The sequence below is a fragment of the Macaca nemestrina genome, chromosome 4 (genome assembly GCF_043159975.1).
Source record: "Macaca nemestrina isolate mMacNem1 chromosome 4, mMacNem.hap1, whole genome shotgun sequence".
In the NCBI taxonomy this organism is placed as follows: Eukaryota; Metazoa; Chordata; class Mammalia; order Primates; family Cercopithecidae; genus Macaca; species Macaca nemestrina.
Window position 1 is genome coordinate 151,445,478 of NC_092128.1, and position 22,290 is coordinate 151,467,767.

At 44.5% G+C, this 22,290-nt stretch overlaps 1 pseudogene; it reads right to left on the bottom strand.

Annotated features, from left to right (window-relative positions):
- Positions 1-2,524: 2,524 nt before the first annotated feature.
- LOC139362650 (protein FAM90A5-like) lies at positions 2,525-10,155 on the bottom strand (annotated as a pseudogene).
- Positions 10,156-22,290: the final 12,135 nt, after the last annotated feature.

The following is a 22,290-nucleotide window of genomic DNA, read 5'->3' on the forward strand; positions in this document are numbered from 1 at the left end:
GATCTGTTTCTTCCACTCTCCTTTGTCTCTTTTCCCCCAACCCCTCAGGGCTTACGTGAAACAAACAGTCGTTCAGGGAAACTAACCTGAAATTACAGGTCTACTTTCTTTCCTCGGCTGGTGCTCAGATGGACAGGTGCGCTGGCGCTCAGATGGGCAGGTGCTTGAGCAGCCCTGCTGGAAGCGGTGCAGCCTTCAGGAAGCCAGAGGAAGGGGCGGAGAGGGACCTTTGCTTTCCAGGCTGCCTTTTATACAGCCTCTGGACCCCTGACGCGAAACGGACCCTAACCTAATCAACTTAATCCAATTACATGACCTGGAAAGGTCTATTTGCCCAGCCCATTCTAAGACGATGTTCACTAGGGACAGACATTCTAAAACCTACCTGTACAGCCGCAAGCTTTGAAGAATAGATGTTTCGAGTCAGGTATGTAGCACTGGTGCATGTACCCCTGTCTTGTTTTACGTCTTTTTTTTTTTTAAACAAGGTGCTAAAATAGGCACAGTGTAATTGGACCATTTTTACTCTATTTCAACGTAGGCCTCAGTGTCATCAAGGAGGTGCACCTTGACATGCAATCTCGGCCGTTATCCATCTTCAGAGCTTCTCCTTCTTCCCCACAGTAAGTGTGTCAGCAGAAAACCCTGACCACACCCTCACGTGCTTTCTCCTCCAGGAGGCCCTTGGAAACCACCGTGAATTGGACTGCACTGGGAAACCCACATGAAGAACGTCAACACCGCTTTGTCCTTCGCTACCTGGCTCCTTTTTCAGCTCGTCCTGCGGCTCCAGGCATTATGCCTGAAGAGTCTCCAGGACACTGGTGGGGCTCTATTTCCTTGGGTCCCGTTGCCATTTCTCTGGATTTGCGAAGATCCAGCGGACTTTCTGCGGAACTCTCTTGTCGGGGAACTTGGGTGCCTCGTCCCCTCATTCTGCCCTTCGTCATCTGCACCTGCACAAGTTAGGGTCCAAGTTCCCTGGGCGGGAAGAGACAGGCAGGAGTCAGAATGCTGAACCAGCATACTGGGGGCATTTTCTCACGTGGTCCAAGTGACCCCATGGGCTTCTAGAGCTTTGGAACCAGTCGCGTCCCACTTGATACTACAGCCGACTCTCAGTTGCTGAATCTTGTTGGCCCTCCGGCGATCTCCCGTTGGATGAGTTGCACCTGCTGAAACTCGATTCCCCCTGGATTTGCGCTTCATTAATTATTCATGATCAGGTGGGAACGCCTGCTTACATCCCCCTGTGGCTGTTCTCTGAGCTTTCCGGTCATATCGTTTGCTGCCATGCTCTTTGGTTCCTTTTGGTCATGCTCCTTCTGCTGTCAGAGGAGCAGAGAGTTGATCTTGTTGATTCTGGATACTGATACTTTCTAGGTGATCTGGATAATCAAGGTAACGACCCTCAACGGCGGCGCAAAGGGAGCAGCCATTTGGTGTCGCTCAGAAAATCCCACTCAGTTCCGAGGCCTCCTAGACGTGGAATCCTGGTCAGAGTTGTTCCCAGGTCAGAGAACGGAGATAGCCTGTGCATGGTGGGATATCTTTACCTAGAGCTTTCAGTGAATCTCGACCTCAGCTACACTTAGGATCGGGGGAGAAGCATGGAAAGGCCCGGTGCTCAGGCATCCAGAAAGAAGACGGGATGAATATTCTACCTCTGAAGTACATCCCAAATCTGGGAGTTTACTTCAGCTTTACTGGGTTCTACTTGGCGAATGAAAGTGTGCCTCGTTCATACGCACATCCGGAAACCACTTCATGGGGTCGTAACAGTTTGAACCCCACACGTGGCATCGCGGTGAGCCAAATGGGGACTCGTGGTGCAAGCAACGCTCCCCACGTGTTAGCGTGCGTGAGATTCACTTGGCGGAATTTGACTAGGTGCGTGTTGGTAGAGTGGGGCTGAGGTTCTCTTGCCCCTGTGGATGTTTAAGAAGTCACAGGTCCTGCGAAGACCTGCGGTCCCCTCAATCAACTCTGTTTCAGAGACATAATGACTTGGATTACTGACAAGTCAAGACATTTTCAAGCCCTTGGAAAATCAGTTACACACAAACACGGAATGGAAGTCAAAAGGGAATACGTCACCTTTTTGAGAATTTTATTCACTTCAAAACAAATTAAACACACCAATTTCCAACGGCATTCCAGAGCCCAATTTTCCAGGCTGAGGAAACACCTGAAGAACGCTTTGCGCAGAACGCTTCACAGCGTCCAAAACACTGCTGTCAGGGCGGGGCACAGCTGAAGGCCTGCATCTCTCAGGTTTCCCTAACTGTTCCCTGATTCAGTCATCTGGAGAGCAAACACACAGTCATTCCCCAGTTTCCTACTGACATCACAGCTGAAGTCTGACTCCCGCGCGTCGCCGTCACCCAGTTTCTGAGGCAACGAATCATTGGCACAGAAGCTTCTGGTGGCGGGTTTCCGGAGAGCCCTGCAAACTACGATGTCCCTCACCAGAATTCGATGAGGCAGAGTCTCTGCATCTGGTCCCTGCCTGACCTGGGCTCCAACATCCACAGAAGCACCACAGCTGGGGAGCTTGGGAGTCACCACACACAGTCTGCTCTCTGCTCTGTGCGCCTCAGTCCCACATACTCCTCCAAGTCACGGGAGCTGGATGCAATGGAGCCCCGGCCTCCTGTAGTCTCACTCCAGGTCAGAATCGCTGTCCTCTGAGGAGGAGGAAACCTGAAGGTCCTCATAGAGGACACTCAGTGGGACGGGAACACAGGGAGCCTCAGACTTCTCTGAGACATGAGGGCTGTGAGCGAGGAAGGCTCCCGGCTTCTCAGGAGAGGGAAACGAGGGAGCTGTCAGGCGGCTTGAGCTACACCATCCGTTTTCTAGTCTCCGGAAGAGCATTCTGAGAGGCTGGGCCCCATCGTGGCTGGCCGCTGGGTGATGGGACATGGTGCAGGCCTGGGCAGTAGGCAGGCAAGGTCTGCTGTGCAGAGGCTGCCGGTCGCTGCTGGGCACCTGGGCGGGTGTCCCCCTGCTCATCTGGGGCGACGGACTTGGTCTGAGTTCGGTTGCAGCTGGCGGAGGTTGGAGAGTCTCCAGGGCCCCCAGCTCACCTTGCTGGATGGCATTTTCGGGCACCTGGAAGGGACCCATTCTCGGTTTCTTGGGGAAGTTCAGGCAAGCCTGAGTCGGAGCCTGGGCAGGTCTCTTGGCTCCTGGCCTGAAACTGAGATTGGAGCCAAGGCCCAGGCTGTGTGTCGGCTGGTGGACAGGGCTGTGAGGTCACCGCAGGACGTTTGTCTTGTGCCTGGGGGCTGATGACCCGGATCAGGCCATGGGGCTTGGAGGCAGCCTGGGGAACTTCTCGACAGCCACCCTGAGGCCTGCTCTGTGTCGGCTTCACCACGACGAGAGGCTCTGGGCCCTGCTGCCTGACTCCAGGCTGAGGGATGTCGGCCATAGCCCCTGTCTGTCGTGCCTTTGGTTGGAGACTTGACGAGGAGCTCAGACTGGCTTTTCTGAGAGGAGATAGTGAAGCCAAGACGGATACGGTGTCAGACATTTTGGTAGTTGAGCCATCAGTGAGGGCAGGGTGCACGTGTGGCCTCTTATTGGCTGTGTTGACCGGCATTGGCCTGCTTACAACCTGAAAGAAAGGAGATCACACACGTTAGAAGTTCCTCGGCATGGAGCCAACATGGAAATCAACCACATCCAAAGACAAGGTGCACACAGCAGGAAATTCTTAATACGGTATGGACAGGCGGTCCTTGGAAATAGGGACAGATCCTCAACGTGAGTGCTGATCGGGACAAGACCCAGGAAAATGCACTCTCCAGGTATGATCTAAGAACACCATTTTTCTAAAGACTGTATCTTTGGCATTCACTGGATCAAAGCGCCTCCACTCAGCCTTCCATGAAGTGGGACGGACTAATGCCCTTCTGAAGGCAGGTTGGTGGCTCAAGGGTTCCCAGGACGTCTTTTCTGAAAACATGCATGTTCCTGGGGTGAGTCTCCTCCATGTTTGGGGACTCTGAGGGACTAATTTCCTCACGCCACTAGGAAGATGTTGTTGGCAGGCTTGCCATCATTGCACAGAAAGAAAGCAACAGGAAATGCGGCATCTTCAGATGCCTTCACCTGGAATCAAATGGACCTGGAAGGATCGTGGAGTCCCTGACCCCAAGAAGGCAGGGAAGAGGGGTTCCCCGATCCCCTCACACACACGGGAACCTGAAAGTAAATCAACCAGAGTGACCTAGTGGAGCAAAGAACAGGGACCCAGGGTGACACTCACCCTCAGATAAATCCAAGATTCCGTGGATGCTTTTCGATTTGGCAGCGCCTTCTCCGAAGATTTCCAAGAAAAGGTCTTGGGAGCCTTCCTCTGCGGGTCTTGTTGCCTGCAGAAGAGAAAAAGTTCAGGCCATGCACCCGGTTTTCCCCAGGAGACAGACAGAATTCAGTCTCTGGCCCAGTCCTGTTCTGTGTTTTGTGATAAATAAATGGAACTCTTGTGCCCTTTCCACCTCTGCACCTTCTCTCATGTGCCAACCTTCTCATCCTCCCAGTGACCTTCTTGGCTTCCCAAGTAAGGACCAGTATTTGGATTCCGTTGTTTTTCCCCCTGTCATGGGGAACCTGCACGAAGCTTCCCCACCTGACATCGTCCTCCCCCAGCTGGATATCAGGAACAAGTCTGTTAATTATTATTATTATGAAATACAATAGAAATTAATAGTAATCATTGATAATAATAATCACAATAAAGATAGTAAAAATTAAAACTGGTTAAAAATGTTAATATTAGTAATAATTAATACAATATCACTATTAGTAATTAAATAATGATATCAGCAATTGTTACTTAAGTCAATACTAAGTGATGTTGGTTATAAAATAATGATTATTTTATGAACTACTAGCATTGCTAAATGACATTAATAGTAATAATTAATTTTAAACATGCATAATCATAGATTTAAAATAATTATCCATAATTAATAATGGTATCCTATTATTAGTATCATCGATAATTGTTAAAATCAGTCATTGATGTTTAATAATTAATCATATTATTTCTCCTAATACTGCAGTGTGTATACAGCTACCTGTGATCGCAATAAGTGTACACTCACCCTGTGACACAGATCCTAATATCCAGTGTAGTAGAGTATGACATGACTCCCAACATAGCAATGAATAGATAGCCACCCGGTGAAATAGCTCCTAATGTTCATGGAAGATGCGTATGATATTACTCCCAATATCGCAGGGAGGGTACAGCTCTTCTGTGTTATGATTCCTAATATCCGGAGGGGGAGAGGATGACAATAATTCCAGTGTCACAGGCTGTGTTCACCGGCCCTGTGACATTGTTATTAATATCTTGGAAGGGAGAGGATATTACTCCCAATGTGGCAGGGGGTGTACATCCACCCTGTGATATTCTTCTTTATATTTCAAGCTGAGAGGTTGATATTACTCCTAGTATTACAGACACTGTGCATCACCATGTTTTTAATCCCTGCGATATTGGGAGTAGTATCATCCTCTCCCCAGTGGAAATTAGGAACAGTATCACTGGGGGTGTGTACACCCCCTGTGATATTGAAAGTAATATCATGCCCTCCCCTCCTGGATCATGGGAACAACATCACTGGGGGGTGTACACTTTCTGTGATATTGGGAGTAACATCATCTTCTGTGCCTTGGATTATTAAGGACAATATCATGGGGAGACATGTGTACATCTTCTGCAATATTGGGAATAATATTATCCTCTCTCCCCCTGCATATTAGGAAAGATATCACAGAGTGGGTGTTCACCTCCTGCGATATGGGGATTAAAACCATCTTCTCCCGTTCTGGATATCAGGAAGAGTATCACACGGGGGTGTACAGTGTCTGCGATACTGGGAGTAATATCAAACTCTCGGCCTTGGAATATTAAGAAGAATATCACAGGGTGGATGTACACCCCCTGCCATATTGGGAGTAATATCAGCCTCTCCTCTCCATGGATATTAGGAACAATATCCCAGGCTGGGTGTACGCCTCCTGCTCTACGGGGAATAATATCATCCTCTCCCTTCCAGGATATAAATAACAATATCACAGGGCAGGTGAACACAGCCTGTGATACTGGAATTATTTTCATCCTCTCCCCTTCTGAATACTAGGAACCATATCACAGAAGAGCTGTACCCTCCCTGCGATATTGGGAGTAATATCATACCCTTCTTCCATGAATATTAAGAGCAATATCACTGGGTGGCTTTCCATTCATTGCTATGTTGGGAGTCATGTCATACTCTACCCCCTAGATATTAGCATCAGTGGCACAGGGTGATTGCACACCTACTATGATATTAAAACTAAAATCATGCTCTCCATCCTTGGATATTAGGAACAACATCACAGGTAGGTGTATACCCCCTGCGGTATCAGGAGTAATAATATGATTAATTATTAAACATCTATGTTGATTTTAATAATTATCAATGACACAATTAATAGGATACCATTATTAATTATGGATAATTATTTTAAATATAAGATTATGCATGCTTGAAAATAATTAGTAATATTAATGTCATTTAACAATATTAGTACTTCTTAATATTAATTATTATTTTATTACCAACATCACTTAGTATTGATTTAAGTAACATTAATTGCTGATATCATTATTTTATTGTTAATAGTGATATTGTGATTAATTATTATACTAATCGTTAACATTTTTTACCAGTATTAATTTATACTATCTTTATTGTGATTATTAGTATCGATGATTGCTGTTAATTTTTACTATATTTATTAATATTAATAATTAATAGACTTGTTCCTGATATCCAGCTGGGAGAGGATGATATTACTCCCAATATCGAAGAAAGTGTACACCCCTCTATGATGTTATTCCTAATAGCCAGGGAATAGAGGATGACATTATTGAAACTATCGCAGTGGGTGTCCATCCCTTCGGTCATCTTTTTCCTTATATCCTGAGTGGGAAAGGATGATATGACTCCCAATATCGCAAGAAGTGTACAACCGCCTGTAATATAGTTCCTAACATCTAGGTGGGGAGAGGATAATAATACTGACCATATCGCACGAGTTGTAAAACCCCTTCAATATTTTGCCTACAATCCTGAGGGGAGAGGATGATATTACTCCCAATATCAAAGAAGGCGTACACCCCCCTGTGACACTATGCTCAATATCCACTTTGGGAGATGATGACATTACGCCCAATATCCCAGGGGATGTACACCTACCTTGGGATACTGTTCCTTATATCAAGAGGGGGAGAACATGCTATTGCTCCCAATAACGCAGGGGCTGGGGCTGTACACCCCTCCTGTGTTATTGTTCTTAATATCCTAGGGAAGAGAGGATGATACTACATCCAATATTGCAAGGGGTGTACACCCACCCAATGATGTTGTTCTTAATGTACTCCACCTCCCACCACCAGGGATATCGTTCCTAATATCCAGGGGATGAGAGGATAACATTATGCCCAATATCGCAGGGGAGTGTACACACCCTCTGGGATGTTGTTTCTAGTATCCAAAGGTAGATACGATGATGTTACTAGCCATATTGCAGGGGGTGTACACCCTTTTGTGATATTGTTTTTGCCATTCAGTGTGGGAGAGGATAACATTAATCCCAATATCACAGAAGGCATACAGACCCCTGTTATGTCGTTCCTAATGTACAGGGGAAAGAGAATATTGCTCTCAACATTGCAGGACGTGTAACCACCCTGCCCCCCGTATATTATTCCTAATATGCAGCGAGGTGGAGGCTGAGAGTACTACCAATATCCCAGAAGGTGCACACACACCTGTGATATAGTTCCTAATATCTAGCGGGAAAGAGGCTGATTTTACTTTCAATATCGCAGTGGGTGTACACCGCCCCCAGTCCCGGGGTATCATTCCTAATATCCAGGCGGGAAGAAGATGATATGGCTGACAATATCAAAGGGGGTGGACACCTCTTCTCTGATATGGTTCCTGATATCCAGGGGGTGAGTGGATGATATTACTCCCAATAAAGTAGGAACCGTACAGCCACCCTGGGATTTTGTCCTTAATAACCACAGGGGAGAGGTGACATTACTACCAACATTGCAAGGGGTGTACACCCTCCTGTGATACTGTTTCTCATATCCAGGAAAGGAGAAGATGGTATTAGTACCAATATTGAAGGGATGGATACCCCTCATGGGATATTGTTCTAAAGTTACAGGTTGAAAGAGGATGAGATTCCATCCAATATAACAAGGGGTGTACACCCCGCCTGTGATATGAGTCGTAAAACCTAGAAGAAGAGAGAATGACATTGCTTCCAAAAACACACAGATTGTACACCCACCCTGTGATATTGTTCCTGTTATCTAAAGGAAGAGATGATGATACTACTCCCACTACCGGAGAAGATACACACCCCGCTGTGATATTGTTCCTCATGACTTGTGGCGGAGAGCATGATATTACTTCCAGTATGACAGTGGCTTGACACCCAGTCTCTGATACTGCTCCTAATTTCCAGTAGGTAAAGTATGATGTTCCTGCCAAGAGAGTAGTGGGTGTATAGCCACCCTGTGATATTTCTCTGAATATTCAGGGAAACACAGGACGACATTATCCCAAACCTCCCAAAAAGTGTACACCCATTGTGTGATGTGGTTCCTAATATCCGGAGGTGCAGAGGATGGTATTCGTTCTCGTATCGCAGGCTGTTTACACACAACCTGTGAAATTATTCGTAATATCCTGAACAAAAGAGACTGCTAATAATGGACACACATTGCAGAAGGGAGTAATTGGCTATTACGATCCACATCTCAGGGGGTGAGGCACTCCCCACGATATGGGGAGTAATAGCAACCCCCTCTCCCCGCTGGCTATTACGATCCACATCGCAGGGCAGTTCAGGACACCAGCCCTGCCCCAACCTTGACCGAGACAGTGGGTGTCATTGGACCACCTCAGGGTGGGTGGCAGCTCAGCACTAAGCTATCCTTGCTGCCAAAGACCAACTGCTCCTGCTAGTTTGAATCTGGCCACAGGGTCTCTCTTGGTGAGACAGGTGATCATGAGGCAGACACCCTGAAATCTAGACCAACAGAGCTCAACGCCCCATGAGAGGCACCATAGCACGCAGACTTTGCAGACATACTAGCGAAGGCCACAGCAGGCTCTGAGTGAGGAACAAGCTGACCAAAATCCTGGGGTTCTGCCACACAGCCCTTATACCAGGGACTGGAAACTGTTTCCCTAAAGGGCCAGGAGTCAATATTTTCAGCTTTGCCAACTGATCTTTGCCTCAAGGATGCAACTCTGCCATGGTTGCACAACAGCAGCCTTCTGCAGATGGCCTGTGAAGAGATGGGCATGACCGCACCCCCATCAAACTTTACTTATGGACATGGAAACTCCTCAGTGTCATGAATTGTTAGTATTTTATTTGTTCAACCATTTGGAACTGTAAAATCCATTCCTTATTCACGGGCGACAAGAGCAGGCGGGGACAGGCCGCCCCTTGCCAACCTCTGGAATGAGCTTAGAGAAGGAAATGACAGGCTGGGCCAGCACAGCCTCCTCACAGCAGATCCACTGCAGGAGAGTCCTTCGTAGCAACCACTTCTCATCCTTCATCTTGGCTTCAAGTGCAGTTCAGGTGGAGAAAGAGAGAACAGAACTGGCCTCAGCAACAAGAAGGAAGGAGATGCAGTGTCAAGCAGCCGTGTGGATCGATCACACTTAACATTCACACCAAGCGGAGCATAGGCAGGACCAGCCCAGCGGGGGGAGAAGTGGAGGCTCTCTGGGGTGGAGGCCCTCTGGGTGGGCAAGATTCTCTACCTAAAACTCAAATAGAAGATCTACACAGCAGTAGTTACAGAAAACACACACTAAGAAAAAGGCCAACATAAAAATAGGACACCAAGTTTGGCCAACCGTGTCTCACAAGCCAGTAGGTAAGAAAGCCCAGGAGGGCCCACCAGAGGAACTGGGGGTGGGTTCCTGCCTGCAGGGGGCCTGGGACACCCCATTCCAACAGATGAAGACCCAAGCTTTGGGGAGGAAGCTGTCAGAGTCACCCAGTGAGCTGTTCAGGGCTGGAGCCACAGAGCAGGTGAGGAGCCCTGTCCATGTCCCCATGTGCACTGAGAAGCTGGGGTGGGGCACACCCCCAGGGGTCGATGGAAACAGTGGACCACGGGCCCTCCTCCTGCCCAGAGGATATTCAGCTCCCAAGGGACCACCAAGGCTTGGAACCCAGGGACACACCACCAGACCCTCATACCCAGGCCTCCTGGACCAGGCAATATCCAGTACAGGCAGGCCGTATGGACTTGGGGCCAGGACAGGGGTGGATGGTCCTGCTAGGCAGGCCTCCTTCTCCCTCCCAGCTGGGCTGATTGCACTGTAGTTTTGTTCTGGTAACATATTGTTGCCCACTTTGGCCACACCAGTCCCCGGCTCCCTGGCTAGACTCAGTGCTGTCCAACCTACCTACACAGGCCCCACACACCCAGTGCCCACCAGGCTCTGTCAGCCAGGAGGACCCATGCTCATCCCCTGAAGTTTCCGTGGGAGCCTGCATCCCACAGGGACACACAGCTCAGGGCCAACCTCCATAGGGGCCTCTTGGTTGTGGTGGCAGGGGTGAGGGGTAGTTGACCTCCAGCCCTCCCATCCTGGCCACTGTATGTTGTGGGGATCATTCAGTCCTGGGAGCTTCCTGGGGACCCCAGAAGGAAGAGAACAGGGTGGTCATGGCAGCCTCAGCCCCAGACTCTGGGCTAGAAGTTGATAACGACCAATTGAGAGCAACCACTGAATTCAATCCTCTTACAGATACACGAGAAGTTGGCGAAGAAATGAATGTCGACCATTCTATGGTCATCCAGCATTTGAAGCCAATTGGAAAGCTGAAAAATCTTGATAAGTGAGTGCCTCATGAGCGGAACAAATACTTTTAAAATCATCCTTTTGAAGTGTCATCTTCTCTTGTTCTATGAAACAACATTGAACCATTTCTTGTTCAGATTGTGACATGCCATGAAAAGTGGATTTCATACAACAGCCAGCTCACTGGTTGGACTGAGAAGAAGCTCCAAACCGCTTCCCAAAGTCAAACTTGTACCAAAAAAAGGTCATGGTCACTGTATGGTGGTCAGCTGCCGGTCTTCTGATCCACTACAGTTTATGAATCTGGTGAAATCATTACATCTGAGAAGTATGCCAAGTTAATCGATGAGATGCATGGAAAACTGCAGCACCTGGAGCTGGCACTGGTCAACATGAAGGGCCCAGTTCTCCACAACGCATGACCACAAGCCATACAACCAGGGCTTCAAAAGTTGAATAAACTGGGCTATGAAGTTTTATCTCATCTGCCATATTCATCTGACCTCTCGCCAACCAACTACCACTTCTTCAAGCATCTTGACAACTTGTTGCAGGGAAAACACTTACACAACCAACAGGATGCAGAAAATGCTTTCCAAGAGTTTATCGAACCCTGAAAGCATGAAATAAATAAATTTATTTCTCATTGACAAAAATGTGTTCAATGTAATGGTTTCTCTCTCTTTTTTTTTTTTTTTTTTTTTTTTAAGACCGAGTCTCACTCTGTCGCCCAGGCCAGAGTGCAAAGGTGCAATCTCGGCTCACTGCCACCTCTGCCACCTGGGATCAAGAGATTCTCCTGCCTCAGCCTCTTGAGTAGCTGGGATTACAGGCACATGCTACTACACCTGGCTACTTTTTGTGTTTTTAGTAGAGACGGGATTTCACCACGTTGGTCAGGCTGGTCTCAAACTCCTGACCTCCTGATTCACCTGCCTCAGCCTCCCAAAGTGCTGGGATTACAGGCGTGAGCCACTGTGCCCAGTCCATTGTAATGGGTTCTATTTTGATTAATAAAGATGTGTTGCAGCCTAATTATAAAAATTTAAAATTCACGGTCCAAAACCACAATTACTTTGGCACCAACCTAATAATAGAAGAATTAAAAGAGGCCTTTATATTAGAGAGCCCATGGATGATAAAATCATAAAGAATATTACAATCTCCATAACTCACAAACTTGGTAACTTAGACCAACTGGATGAATTAAAAGACATAATCTATTAATATTAAAACAAAGGAGAAATAGGTAATCTAAATATATTGATAACTATTTTAAAAATGGAATCGATACCTAATAACCTTACAGAAAACCTATAGATTCCAAAAATCTGACATTCTGACATGTTATTCTAACTGGTGGGATTCGGGGATTTCCATTTTGATAAGAACATAGGTGAGTCGCACACACTGACTTTTAGTGCTCATTGGTCAGGAAACCTATGTCCACCATAGGATACTGCAGAGTGATGCGTTTTGGAGAATTTAGGCAAGATAATATGATTTTCAGATTTAAGGGAAGACAACCTGTTTTATGTACAGTAAATCCTCATAATATCACAGGGGATACCATATTTAAACTTTGGAGTATTCCCAGGTATAATTCTTATTTGAGCCACATGTGAATTTCAGACACGGAGGCTGCCCAACTGTGTTGGCTTTTAACAGATGTGGAAGTTAATTCACAACCTATTTTGTGGAGGCATAAAATTCAATGAGCACTCATTTAGCATTTTATTTGAAATATTATTTTTGTAAACTTTGCATTTCCAATTAGGTAAAATTTTAAACCTGTTTCAGTTCTTATCCACTTTTTTTTCTTTCTTTTTTTTTTCTCCCTGAGATGGAGTCTTGCCCTGTCACCCAGGCTAGAGTGCAGTGGCATGGTCTTGACTCACTTGAACCTTTGCCTCCCAGGTTCAAGCAATTCTCCTGCCTCAGCCTCCCAAGTAGCTGGGATTACAGGTGCCCACCACCATGCTCAGCTAATTTTTGTATTTTAGTAGAGATGTGGCTTTCCCATGTTGGTCAGGCTGGTCTTGAACCCCTGATCTTGTGATCTGCCCAACTTGGCCTCCCAGAGTACCCGGAATACAGTCCTGAGCCACCGTGCCTGGCCTCTCCACTCTTTTTAGGCAGAGGGGAGCAAGGGTTGCTTTAAGTTAGGAGGGACTCCCGTATACCCAACCTATTTGTGTAAATTTCTTACTTCAGTGTTCTTCAAATCAGCATCACGACTGTTAAAGGCCTCCCGCATGGTAATAATTGTGCTACAGGGTTTTACAAACATGAAGTTTATGTTTGGCTGAATTAACCTCATTGCTGTGGCACAAGGGTGGCATAGGTGTTTTCACCAATTATGAAGCGGGTTCACTGTGCAATGGCTACCAACTTTTCTGAGTACAATGAGACCAAACACATTCATACATAAATTCCATGAAGTGAATTTATTACTTACAAATAGCAGACAAAGGACAACAGAAGTCTAGGATTCAATAAGAACCACTACCACAAGATCAGGAAGGCTACCCAGAGCAGATGGATGGAATTTTGACATAAACACTTCACTTGCACTACAACTGAGGGACCCCAGAAAGCAGCGCACCTTGGGTTTTCTCCCACGATGTAGTTTGCTGGACACAAGTGTTAAAGGCCATTCTGTTTCAAGCCGTGACTATAACAGAGCCTGGGCTGTTCTGACCAACGTCACCTGATTATCAGGATATTGCATTCCCAGCATATCATACAGTTATCTTGAGAACTACCAGTAAGAAAGGGAGGAAAATGGCCCTGCACCCTTAAAACTGAAGGATCAGGATATTTGTTGTGACAGAAGCACAGACAGTAGCAACAGAGTGTTCTTGTGAGCCATCTACTAGTTCTCTTGAACGGAGTATAACAACTAACTGAGGCACCTAAGTGAGCCGAGACTGCACCATTGCACTACAGCCTGGGCAACAGAGTGAGACTCCATCTAAAAGAAAAGATAATAATGAAATAAAAAAAGTTAAACATACCTTCATATTAGAAAAACATTAAAATTCAACCATGAATCCAGCACATTATCAAATGAATAGACAAAAATTCTACCAACAAACTTAATATCATTATCTATGAAACTCAAGTACTACTGCTTAAAGAGCATTTACAGAACTCTCACCTCAAGCTTTCCCTGCAAAACAAGGTGAAATGCATACTCAAGACTCTTTAAGAATGAGCCACTGATAAAAACAAAATACTTGTAACTTGTGTAACATTTCCTACATTTTTTTCAAGCACTGCACCATAATTAATTTACATCAGGCTTTCCAAACTAGAAAAGCTTCACTTATAGAACTTCTTTCCCATGGGAGTTTTCACGTGACTTTTCAAGTAAATGTGCAAACTGAAAATATTCTTGCAGTTTCTAAACTATTAGAGTTTTAATCCTGTGTACGTTCTTGTATTTACAAGGTCCAGCCAGCTACAGTGTGCATTTTCATATGTCCCTGAGTGGGTATGAGAGAAATGAAACATTCCCACATTCTGGACATTCATAGCGTTTTTCTCAGGAATCAGCTGATGTCTTCAAATGGAGCTAACACAACTGAAGGCGTTACCACAAATTTAGATTCAAAAGGCTTTTCTCCACTCTGAGTCCTCCCAAATCTTCAAAAACAGGAAAATCTGAAGGCTTGACCACATTTCCTACATTCTTAAGGTTTCTGTGCAGTGTGAGCCTTTTCATGTTTATGAGGGAATGAGAAAGAGTAAATGTTTTACCACATTTCTTACATTCAAGGGGCTTTATTTATTTATTTATTTTCTTTAATTTTGAGATGAAGTATCACTCTGTCATCAGGCTGCAGCGCAGTGGCGCAATCTCGGCTCCCTGCAATCTCCGCCTCCTGGGTTCAAGCGATTGTCCTGCCTCAGCCTCCTGAGTAGCTGGGATTACAACCATATGCTACCACACCCAGCTAATCTTTGTATTTTTAATAGAGACGGGGTTTCACCATGTTGGCCAGGATGGTCTCGATCTCTTGACCTCGTGATCTGCATGCACAGGGCTTTCCCCCAACCCCCCCTGGCTCTTTATGTCCTTGAAAAAGAACTAAGACAACTGAAATGTGCCACCATGCCCAGTTTTATTTGTTTTTTTTTGTTTTGTTGTTGTTGTTGTTGTTGTTGTTTTGAGACGGAGTCTCGCTCTGTCGCCCAGGCTGGTGTGCAGTGGTGCGATCTCGGCTCACTGCAAGCTCCGCCTCCCAGATCCACACCCTTCTCCTGCCTCAGCCTCCCGTGTAGCTGGCATGAGCCAACGTGCCTGACATTATTTTATTTTTTCTAGAGACAGGGTTTCACCATGTTGCCCAGGTTGTTTCACATTGTTTTAATCCGGGCTGGTTATGAACTCCTGGGCTCAAGCAATACACACACCTTGGCCTCCCAAAGTGCTGGAATTATATGCTGAGTCACTACACCCAGCCTCTATATCATGACTTCTTTCATGGCGAGTAATGTGACTGGAACGAATGTAGCCTTTACCTCATCTCTTACATTCACAGGGTTTTTCTCCAGTATGAATTCTTTCGTGGAGGTGAAGGGAACTGAGATGACTGAAGGCTTGGTCACATTGTTTACATTCATAGGCTTTCTCTCCAGTATGAGTACTTCTATGGTTACAAAGGGAACTCAAATGACTAAAGGCTTTGCCACATTGTTTACATTCATAGGGTCTCTCTCCAGTATGAATGCTTCCGTGGTCACGAAGGGAAGTGGAACAGCTGAAGGCTTTATCACATTTGGTACATGTATAGGGTCTTTCTCCAGTGGGAGTCCTTTCACGCATCTTAAAATAACAACAAGAAAATCTAAATGTTTTCCCACATTCCTTACATTCCTAGGGTTTCTCTCCAGTGTGAGTTCGTTCATGTATTACACAACAACCGGAAACAGTGAACGCTTTACCACACTGTTTACATTTATAGGGTTTTTCTCCTCTGTGAGTTCTCTGATGTCTTTCAAATAAATTGAGAAAATAAACCCTTTCCCACATATCGTACATTTATAACTGGATTTCCACTGTGCATTATCATGTGTCTTCTAACACCTGGAACAGAAACAAAGAGTTTCCCACATTGTTCACATTTATATTGCTTCTCTCCATATGGTTTGTATCCTGAGTGAGCCAGGATGTGCCTATTAAGGAGGGAATGATGTACAAAGACTTTTCCACAAACACTGCTTTCACATTGTTTTAATCCAGTAGAAATGTTCTCATTCAGATCAAGATTTGGAATTTGGCTGACAACTTGTCCATACTGTCTACCTTCTTTGCTTTCACACACATGTGGTACAGAACCACATGTTTGCTGTAAAAAAATGACAAGCACATATTAATTGGTTAGTTTAATAACTTTCTATTTATCAATAGGTCTTGGCCTTACACTGTTACCAATACCAAGGAAAATGCATTATTATTATTAATTTTTTTGTGTGTGTGTGCCATGATTGAATTATTTGAAAGTAAATGGGTTACTACTGAAAACACAGCTACCACCTGCATGGCTATGACCAAATTAGTAACATTCATATACACAATTTTGTAGTGCTATTTTCAAGTAAGTTGTTTTCCAAACACTGACTGCTACACTGAAGTACATTACATTTTGGGTGAAATTTTTCTTAAAAAAAAAAATTTCAAGTGACTCTCATTTGTTTTGATTGCTTGTTTTTAAGTTCATGACAAGCTAAGATTCCTTCAGAGGACTTTATTTCCTCTTCTCAGTGCAAATTATCTTATATCTTTCCCAGGTTTTTCGAAGTGATCTTCAATATTCTGGTCTTTCCATTTGTTGCCTAAAATGCAGACCCACAAAATTATCATGAATTATTACAAACTACAGAAACATTACTAGATTTAATGTTCATTGTACACAGCGCCCATGCCTGATTTCTTCACCAAATCATTCCCTTGCCCCATTCCAAATCACAAATAGCACTGATGATAGGGAAATACTTCTGTAATTAAGTGAAATGTGTTGTCATTCTCACCTACAGAAGCCAGGTTCCTGCAGGTTTCCTGCATCACTTCTCTGTAGAGATTCTTCTGAGAAGAATCTAGCAAAATCCATTCCTGCTGGGTAAAGTTCACAGCCACATCCTCAAAAGCCACGGAGTCCTAGAACATTCCACACATGTGGATAGAAGGATGGGTGAGACTGAGAGTACTGGGAATCTATACTCAATCCATAAGCTGTTTACATGATTCTAAAATTTCCAAGCATTTATTCTATGACTTAATTGTCACCACTCTTACTCTGTTCACACATACTCCCTCCCACACAGCAGTTCTAATGCTAGAATTGAACTATTCAAAAAGGCAACAGCAAAGTAGAAACACCCATCTCATTAGAGAATCCAGGGAGTAAGATGTGCTGCTAGGAGTTACCTTTTAACTTCACTTTGTACATTTCTAATATCTGCCATAATAAAGTCCTACCTGATGTGCATAAGGGAGTTAATATTATCAGTCCTGAGACTACTTATTCTTAAAAACGCCTGCTCTCAAATTTCCATCTTTGTTTGTATTAGTAACTTACATTTTGAAAAGGATTCCACCAACCCAAGTAAAAGAATGACCCACTGCATCTAAATGGCTTATGCAATATATTTGCCAAAACTTTTTCTGCTAAAAGTCTATTATTTTGTGTCACTGCAGTGGTGCTTAGGGAACCAGACACCAAAACACAGTCTGAACACTAAGTGTTCAATGAGTTTCCCTGGTAGACAATATTTTACACGTGCTGTCACTTGTTAACTGGGGAGTTGAGCCCACTCCATGTGACTACACCAAGACAGAGTAGGCTTACTAAATTCAATTGAGTAGTAAATAAAACCAATAATTGACATTTAACAATACTAATACAATAATTTTAAAAATTTCTATTGCACAATGTCAAGGCAACAAGGAATAAGAGGAAATATGACACATTTTTTAAAAATGATATTAAAGTCACCACTTCTAGATGTTATTCCTATGAAATCACATAAATTCCCAAATCAGGTTTTTTTTTAGGCAAGAAAAACTACTTTTTCATACGTAGTAAAAATGGCAAATGTCTAATGATTTTTAGTCATCTAAAAAAAGAGTGATGGCTTGTCTAACATACTTCTAAGATTTTCAAATGAAAATACTCAGAACAGCACAGTATTAGCAGAGAGATGAGCAAACAGACCAAGGGGAAAAAAAAGTCTTAATGACCCAGCATTTATATGGAAAGTTGACGAATGATAGAGTAGGCACTGTAGAATAGAAAAAGAAATCACATGCACTTTAAAATATGAGGCAAACCAGGCTGGCATCTACTTGGGAAAATACATTTCATTCTTCTCTATTCCATGATCCATAATCAACTTATACATTCAAATATGAAAGATAAAACCAGAACATTTTCAGAAGTCACAGGAAGATTTTTTTATGGAGGATTAGGCAGAATTTCTTTTATGTAAGAAAACAGTGATAAAGGAACAGACAAACTCAAACATATTAAAATTTAGGGAATAAAAAGAAAATAGAGTGGGCCGGGTGTACTGGCTCAGGCCTGTAATCCCACCACCTTGGGAGGCTGAGACGGGTGATCACCTGAGGTCAGGAGGTTGAGACCAGCCTGGCCAACATGGCAAAACTCCGCCTTTTTGCTGTTGTTTGTTTGTTTGTTGAGACGGAGTCTTGCATTGTCGCTTGGGCTGGGGTGCAATGGCAAGATCTTGGCTCACTGCAAACTTCATCTCCTGGGTTCAAGCAATTCTCTTGCCTCAGTCTCCCAAGTATCTGGGATGACAGGTGCCTGCCACCAGGCTCGGCTAATTTTTTTGTATTTGTGGTAAAGACAGTTTTTCACCATGTTGACCAGGCTGCTCTGGAACTCCTGACCTCGTGATCCGCCCACCTTGGCCTCCCAAAGGGCTGGGATTACAGGCATGAGCCACTGTGCCAGGCCTAAAACACCGTGTTTACTAAAAATACAAAAATTAGCTGGGTGTGGTGGTGGGTGCCTATAATCCCAGTAACTCGGGAGGCTGACACAGGAGAATCACTTGAACCCGGGAGGCAGAGGTTGCAGTAAGCAGAGATGGCGCCACTGCACTCCAGCCAGGCTACAGAGCAAGACAGTGTCTCCAAAAGGACAAAAAAAAAAAAAAAAAAAAAAAAAAAGAAAACCAAAAAAAAAACCCTCTGATATCCAGATAAGAGGATACAGATGTGTCCACTGTCATAAATTCTTCACCGTACTACAAGAGGGGAACTGACATTTTGGTGAATCTTTGTAAATCATCAATTTATCTAACACACTTTTATTTCACCAGTAACATTGACAAAGCTAAGTCTTAAAATTCCATTTGAAATTACCCTTGAAAAGAACAGATCTTTGAAACTTACTACACTCACTCTGGGGAAGAAAGAAATACAAATTTTTAGCATATAAAATGCATCATTTTATCTTGCCTCTTTGGAAATAGTATTTTTATCTTTCAAGCTGTACTGACAACATGTATCTTACAGTCAATGAAAAACTGAAACTCAAATAAGCGGACAAGCCTTTTCAAGGTAACAAACTCAGGGAGAGGCAGCGCTGACTCCAACACAGACCTTTCTAAGTGTCACGGCAGGCCATTCTATCCCTCGGGACACCCATCCTGTTCAGTAAAGTCCTCAGTGACCACCTAGGAGGCACTGGCGCTGCTCTTTGTCCTCCTGTGCGCCTTCAGTGCATTTTCATATTCAGGTTCTTGCATATCCTCTCTGGGGTGGGTTTTCCTTGTCCTTTGGGACAGTTTTTCTCTCTTCACAAGTCTGAGACAATCTAGAGAGCAGAAATCATTTCTGCCTTTTCCTCTCAATATCAGCATCCCAGGCCGGGCGCGGTGGCTCAAGCCTGTAATCCCAGCACTTTGGGAGGCCGAGACAGGCGGATCACGAGGTCAGGAGATCGAGACCATCCTGGCTAACACGGTGAAACCCCGTCTCTACTAAAAAATACAAAAAACTAGCTGGGCGAGGTGGCGGGCGCCTGTAGTCCCAGCTACTCGGGAGGCTGAGGCAGGAGAATGGCATAAACCCGGGAGGCGGAGCTTGCAGTGAGCTGAGATCCGGCCACTGCATTCCAGCCTGGGCGACAGAGAGAGACTCCGTCTCCAAAAAAAAAAAAAAAAAAAAAAAAAAAAATCAGCATCCCATTGGCAGACCATCAATGTGTCTCCGAGGAATAAAAACTCCTCGGCTGGAGGAACAGTTTTAATGACCCAGCTTTAATGGCATTATGTTGTATTGTCCATTCATTTTAATGTCCTAAAAGTTTAATAACCCTAAGGGGTCACCATTTTAGATGAAACTATACCAGGAGATTCCTCTAAGGCCAAGAGCATCCAACTGCTCCCCTGAGAGACTCTACCCCCTACCTCAGGCTGTCCTTGGCGATGAGATGACCCCGGGGCTGATACTCACTAGACCCTCCAATAGACATGGCCACAGTGGGTATCCTGGGTCATCCCCAGATCGTTCTAAAATACCAGGACTAGGAAAAGACAGGAGGGTGGCTGAGGACACAACATTCTGTAATGTTTTCACAAGGGGACCTCAACTTAAAGATATTTTGGTAATATGTACACTTAGGAAAGATGGAAAGAAGAGAGGCACAAAGTTTTTTTTACAGTAGAATGACAGATGATTTATTCTCCGCTTTCCTCTCTTGTAAAATGTTTGGAAACAGAAAAATATTTTGGCCAAGGTGGCTCACGCCTGTATTCCCAGCGCTTTAGGAGGCCGAAGTGGGCGATCAGTTAAGGTCAGGAGTTCGAAACCAACCTAACCAACATGCCAAAACCCTGTCTCTACGAAAAATACAAAAATTAGCTGGTCGTGGTGGTGGGCGCTTATTAGCCCAGCTACTTGGGAGGCTGAGGCAGGAGAATCGCTTGAACCCGGGAGTCAGAGGTTGCAGTGAGCAGAGACTACGCCATTGCACTCCAGCCTGGCGACAGGGCGAGACTCCGTCTCAACAACAACAACAAAAAATATATATATATATAATATACATTTAAAATTATTATATGTAGATAGTATTTGAAGTCATGGGACTGACTGTAGGTAGAAACAAGGGAAGGCAAGGAAAATTTTTATATTTATATTTATATATGATTATATAAAATTAATATACATAATTATAATATATAAACATATCATATAGGCTGGGCACAGTGGCTTACACCTGTAATCCCAGCAATTTGGGAGGCCACGGTGGGCAGATCACCTGAGGTCAGGAGTTCGAGACTAGCCTGACAAACATGGAGAAATCCCATCTCTACTAAAGATACAAAAATTAGCCAGGCGTGGTGGTGCGTGTCTGTCATTCCAGCTACTCAGGAGACTGAAGCAGGAAAATCACTTGAATCCGGGAGGTGGAGGTTTCGGTGAGCCCAGATTGTATCATTCCACTCCAGCCTGGGTGACAAGGGTTAAAATCCATCTCAAAATAAATAAATACATAAATAAAACAAGAAATATATATTTATGTCTAAGTATATAATTATAATAAATAAATGTGTATATGTATACATTTATTATAAATTTATTAATATATGAAATATGTTTATTTCTGAGCCAGGGTCTGGCTCTGTCACCCAGGCTGGAGTGCAGTGGCACTATCATAGCTCATTGGGGCCTTGAACAGATGGCTCAAGCGATCCTCCTACCTCAGCCTCCTGAGTGGCTAGGATTGCATGCACACACCACCATGTGTAGCTAATTTTCAAATTTTTTGTAGAAACAGGGTCTTCCTTTTTTGCCTAAGCTGGTCTTGAACTCCTGGGCTCAAGTGATCTTCCTGTCTCAGGCTTCCAATGTGTTAGATGTGGGCCACTGCATGTGGTCTAATGCATTTTTTAATTTGCGAGTTTATATTATTTAACATTTTGAAGTACTGAATGTGTTGAACAACCAACTTGCAGAATTCCCGAACAATGGACGGTCAGCTGTCATGTCCTGGTTCAAATCGTCCCAGCACACCACGGCTAGAAACCTTTCAGCCAACTTCCACTTATGTCTCCCGGGGCAGGACAATGTCACTTGGCCAATCCCCACTAAGAGGGACTCTGGAAAGGCAAGAAACTATTCTGTTCTCTATAATGGAATGTGACCAGGAAGAAGGCAGTTGGGAGGGCCAGTTGGGCCCTCTAACCAGCAGCCTCCACCATCGACTACCTTCCCTAGACTATACCACGCTGGGCATTTGGGACAGTTATGAGCAAGAGTTCCCATTTTTCTTCTCATGGGACTTTCATGCTAGTGGCAAGAGACAATTTTTTTTTTTTTTTGAGACAGAGTTTTGTT